The sequence below is a fragment of the Manis javanica genome, chromosome 1 (assembly GCF_040802235.1).
Source record: "Manis javanica isolate MJ-LG chromosome 1, MJ_LKY, whole genome shotgun sequence".
NCBI lineage: Eukaryota > Metazoa > Chordata > Mammalia > Pholidota > Manidae > Manis > Manis javanica.
Genome location: NC_133156.1, coordinates 240,588,288 through 240,593,833, shown reverse-complemented (window position 1 = coordinate 240,593,833; position 5,546 = coordinate 240,588,288). Strand labels below are relative to the sequence as shown.

Here is a 5,546-nt window from a genome sequence, read left to right as displayed (position 1 = left end):
CAGGAATTCACCCTGTTTTGCCAAAATCAACCCTGTATCTTCAATTTCCATTGTTTGATGGAATCCACGAGTGCTTGCCAAAATCACAGAGGTCATTCCTAAGACGTTAATTTAAAGCTCTGAAATTACCTGCTAAATTTAGACACAGTTCTGTTGAAGCACCTAATCTATCTTGAGGAGCAGCCTCGGCCTTAGTGGAGAGACGAGGCGCAGAGAGCTGCCCGCCGACCCACAGGGCCTTTCACGGCGGTGCCCACAGCACGGCGGGCTGCGCGGCGCTCTGCCCTCTGCTCTGGGGAGGCGGCAAGAAGCAGGCAGGGCTGGACGCACCGGCGGAGGCCAGCACCCGGGCCGCTCAGGAGCACCGTACGCGGGCAGCTCCTGCGCTGATGCCTCTCCCTCTTAAAATGAAGAGGAGCCCTGAGTGGCCCTGTCCCCCCGTGTCCCCCCCACCGCCACGCGGCCCCCTCCCATCCTGGCCGCCCCTGCAGCCACACTGCCCTCTGCTCTCTCCTTGTCTGCTGACCCGCACAGGCTCCCTTCAGCCTTAGTTCCGGGGCCCCTGGCTCACAGCCATGCCCCCCACGACCTGCAGGGGAAGGGGGGGAGGGGCGGGGCAGCGCAGACACGGGCAGGGGGTCCTCCGTCCCGGCTGGAGCTGTGCCTCGCGTCAGGTAACTAAGAGGGACGTCGGAGGCCACCCAGCTCCCTGCCACCCAGTGTTAGGGATGCAGACTCCCAGGCGCCGCCCAAACCCGCATGAACGCGGTGCCCGGGGCGGGGCGGACTTGAAGGTGTGAGAAGCGCACACCCAGGGCAGACTCTGGGCATCTTCCGGTGACGCAGTGAGGAAAACTTGAGCTCCAAGACAGGCCATCTTCGCTCATGCCCCTGAGCAGGGCGGGAATCCCAGCCCGCGTCCCCCCACTCTGCGGGGAGCCCAGGTGGGAGAAACGGGGGAGACGCCTGAAGGGCTGCCAGGCAGAAGAGCTGGACGGTCTGGCAGGGCGCGGAACCCAGGCCTGTCAGGGAGCAGCTCCGGCGGTCAGAGCCCGGCAGAGGGAGCCGCCTCCAGGCCGGGTCAGCCGGTCACCGAGCCTCGAACCACCGGGCAGGGACCTGGCAAGGACCTGGTTATTTCCTCCAATCCTGTGTCAGGGGCGCAGCAAGGCTGTGGTCATGTCACCCAATCACAGGGCAGGGACAGGGAGGGCGTGGCCTCTTCCTTCAATCACAGGGCAGGGATGGGGAGGTGTGGTCCCTTCCTCCAATCATAGGGCCAGGATGGGGAGGGTGTGGTCTCTCCCTCCAATCACAGGGCTGGGATGGGGAGGTGTGGTCTCTTCCTCCAATCACAGGGCCAGGATGGGGAGGGTGTGGTCTCTTCCTCCAATCACAGGGCCAGGATGGGGAGGGTGTGGTCTCTCCCTGCAATCACAGGGCCAGGATGGGGAGGGCGTGGTCTCTCCCTCCAATCACAGGGCTGGGATGGGGAGGGTGTGGTCTCTTCCTCCAATCACAGGGCCGGGATGGGGAGGTGTGGTCTCTTCCTCCAATCACAGGGCCGGGATGGGGCGGGCATGGTCTCTCCCTCCAATCACAGGGCCGGGACAAGGGGAGGGACTGGTCTCTTCACCTATCACGGGGCAGGACGGGGAGTGGTCCTTGCCTCCACTTCCCAAACCCTCACTAAGACTGAAGGTACAGCACCCATGCTCCCCTGACCGGAGTCTCACAGGCAGATGAGAGGAGCTCAGGATCTGGTGGTGAAGTGGAGGGGCTGTCCTCTCTAGCAGTACCCGGGGCCGCGCTGGGGGCAGCGGGAGTGCCTTCCACAGCCCCCAGGGGAGGGAGGCAGGAGAGGAGGCCATGCATAGGGTGAAGCCTCGGGAGGCACCTGGGAGCCAGGGGTGCGCGGGAGGCGGGGGGCGGGCAAGCCCCGCGGAGGGGTCTCGGGTGCCCTGCAGAGCCCTCGGGAGCCAAGGAGGCAGTTTAAGCGGAGGAGAGGAGGGCTTTGTCCGCACAGCGAGGGTGCTCAGTGAGGGCGGTTTGCAGCGCGGGCTGAAATCGTGTGCGTCAGGCGGAAGGGCGCTGCGAGGCGTGGCGGGCACCAACCCGGGGCAGGGGGACCGGCGCGGGGGTTCTGGACGCGGCCAGACCCGAGAGGATGGGAGCCCAAGGACGGAAGGGGAGGGTGCCTGCCGGAGAGTGGGGCGGGGGCTTTGCCAGCAAGCACCCCGGGACTTCCTGGCGCCAGTCCAGATGATGGGAGGGGGAGGGCAGAGAGAAGGGCCTTTCCCAGGACGGAGTGCAGACGGGGGCGGGTCTGGGATGAGCCCAAATGAGCTCGGCCCCCGCAGCTGGTCTGGAGGCATGTGTGGGCCTTCCCAGCAGAGAGGTCCAGGGGCAGCTGGCAATGCAGATCTGGAGCCTGCCGGGCATCACAGGTAGACACAGAGACGGGGCCTCTGCATGGGCGTGGCTGCCCCTGGGGTGGGACCCCGGTGCTGTGCCCAGGCCGCAAAGAGGCCAAGCATGGAACCCGGGAACAGAGAGAGAGGTGGCGGTCAGGGAGGGAGGATGAACTAGGCGGGGTGGTGACCGGAAGCCAGGAGAACAGGTTTCCCACAAGGACAGAGACACTGGAATGGGCTGCTGCAGAGGTCACTTCCGATAAAGCGTCCAGCGGTCTGGCAACCAGGCGACTTCTGAGACTCCTCCCAAGCCTGGCTCATCCTCCCACCACTGGCAGTGCCGCTTCTTCTCATCATCTCTTGCACCCACAGTCCAGAGGTCAGGACACACAGGACATCGCTCTGAGACAACTGTTACAGAGTCGAGGAATGAATCTGTGCGTTGCGTCCTGCTGATGGCCGGGACCCTGTGGCAAAGCTCACTGTCCAGGCCTGCTCTGGCGGGCCCTGCAGCTCCAGGTATGCACAGCAAGGATGTGGCAGGGGCAGCCAGGGCACAGCAGGTGCAAGAGCTGGCGCACACTTCATGTCAGCGCCGGGGCAGGGGTGGGCGCCATGGAACACCACAGGGCCTCCAAATAGCCGGGGGGATCCAGATGCCCCCTCATGCTCTTTCTCTGCCATGCCAGGAATGCATGCTCACACACACATGCACATGTGCACAAATATACATGCATGTGCCTGCACACACTATATGTAGATGCACATGTGACTGCATTGTGTGACGTGTGTGCATGTGCACATTTGAACATATGCTCTCTGATGTATGTACACATGAATGTGCTCGAGTGCATGCATGCATGTGCACAAGCTTGCACACCTTTACACACACACGCATGTGTGGTCACAGGAGTGCATGAACATGCAGGCACAAACACACACCATACACACTGGCTTAGTGTCCCCTCCGGATGGGGCCATCCCACCCTGCCGCAGCTCCTCAGCAGCCTGAGAGAACCTTCTGGCCCCCGCCCCCCTTGCCTCACGGCACTTCTAGTTCTCGCAGGCAGGGACGCGCAGCCCTCTCCTGGCTAAGCGCTGCTCTCCTGTCATCTGGTCAAAGAAGCTGACAAGTGTGGGCAGGTCGCCCAGTTGGCCTCAGCTCTACTTGGAGGTTGGACTGGCAGATGAGTTGGTCCTGGGGGGAGGGGAGGAGAGGAAAGCAAAGGCGGGGCCCGGAGGGAAGATTTCAGATTCATTTTCCTGCTAAACCGCATTCCGGCTCTCCAAGGTTCAGAGCTGTAGCTGGGAGGCTGAAGGGGTGGATGCCAGCCAGGGAGCCGGCAGATGGTGCAGCAGGGGCTGAGGGCTCGACAGGAGGGGCAGGGACCCTGTCAGAACCGGGATGCGGGTGGCGCCGGAGGAAAGGACTGGCTGCCAACCTCAGAGCGGCTCCAGAGGCATTCCGCTTCATTCTGATTCACTCGGGTCCGTGAGAGCCGGAGGCCACGGTGAGAGCCGACCAGAGCGGAGCTGGCACCTGGCCCTCATTGCTTCCTGGGAGGGCCTGGTCCGTGGCCAGGGCAGCCCCGCCAGGCTCAGCAGCAGCATCGCCGGTCTCCGGCCCTTGGCTGACGGAGGGCTGGTACCAGTGGGGCACTTATACCAAGGGAAGGAACTCAGACAATATTGAAATAACAGGACTTCAAAACACCCCTTTTCCTGCCAACCCTGCTTAGAGGCTGCCACCAGGCGTTCCGGGAGGAGGGGCTGGGGCTCTGTAGTGGATGTCAGCGCGGCCCCTCGCATTGAAGGGCCTGGATGTAAAATGCACACAGTTCCCATCCCATGAAGCGAACGTAGTCATTCCTGCTCATCCTTCTGTTATTTCTCTAAGTCCCAAGATAGGAAACAAAAGCCTCACAGAAATGGCTGAATCCGGATACCCAAATCTGGGGGACATACGTGACGATCACTAGCCAGGATGCCCGGTGAGGAACAAAGCCCAGTGCTGCGGCCCTCCTGGGCCCTGCCGCGGGGACAGTCCTCTCTGCCTCTGCCAGTGTGGACAGAGAGCACACGGGTCCCCGCATAGTGCCCGGTTGAGGATAGAGGCGGCTGCCCCACACAGGGTCCGTGTTCATTCGGGTCCATGAGAGCCAGAGACCCGCCGTGAGAGCCGACCCGAACGGAGCTGGCACCTGGTCCTAAGCACTGCTTGGGAGGGCTGGTCCTATCTGTACTGTGACTGGGACAGGCAGCGTCAGCCGTATGTACTCGATGCCCCAGCCAGGCCCATGGTAACTTCTTTCCAGGTTCAAAAGACATTTGCCCCACAAGCAAGAACAAAACATACAAAACGGTGTGAAAATCCTGTGTGTGTGGAACCATCCACGCATTGTGTGTGTGCGTGTGTGTTATCATCGTGTGTGTGTGTGTGTGCATGTGCACAAGGATGAGGAGAGATGTTCCCTGGATGAGAATATCGCTGACAGCATGTGAGTGGGACGGAGGCCAAGGAGAATTCCGAGAGCCCCCCTAACATACCAGTTCCACTTCTGACAGGAGACGTCTGAAAGGAGGTTTGTGGAGGAGTCCCCAGGGGGAGAAGAGGGGCGTCTGTACCCACTCTACCAATACATGCAGTGATCTGACTTCGGGAATGCCAGTACTGCCTATTCTGAAATCCCAGTTTGATCTGTTCTTTGAGGACATATTTGGGAGGAAAGACCTCAAGCCCATTAGTGGCTTTCTGGACACCACCCAGTTCTTACAAATAGCAATTTAGTGAATAAAACCTAATGAATAAAAACATGCCCAGATTCCCTTTAATCCAGACATAACACGCAGATTAAGGAGGCCAGTCTTTGCCAGAAGGCATTTCAGGTCTGCTTGAGCAAAACTATTTGCAAATGGGCATGAGGACAAGCCGAGCCAGAGCGGCCCTCCCCGGCTCCCTGCAGCAGCACGGCTTCAGGAGGCACGGAGACACCCGCAGGAGGCGGACAGGGGGACGGCAGGCCATCCCTAGGGAGCAGGGTGAACGACTGGAAAGCCTGCAGATGTGGGGTGCTGGGCAGGAATGGAAGGAGAGCGCCAGCCTCAAAGAAGCCTCTCAGAAGCTGGCACAGG

At 61.2% G+C, this 5,546-nt stretch overlaps 1 long non-coding RNA gene across 3 annotated transcripts; it reads left to right on the top strand.

Moving 5' to 3' along the window:
- The first annotated feature begins 1,625 nt into the window (after positions 1–1,625).
- On the top strand, positions 1,626–5,206 carry LOC140850712 (uncharacterized). Of its 3 annotated transcripts, none has more exons than XR_012133723.1 (3): positions 1,626–1,701; positions 2,787–2,933; positions 4,980–5,206. It is a non-coding gene; the product is annotated as an uncharacterized lncRNA (long non-coding RNA). The 3 variants fall into 3 exon arrangements; XR_012133728.1 differs by lacking the exon at positions 1,626–1,701 and adding an exon at positions 1,704–1,766; XR_012133718.1 differs by lacking the exon at positions 1,626–1,701 and adding an exon at positions 1,710–2,447.
- Positions 5,207–5,546: the final 340 nt, after the last annotated feature.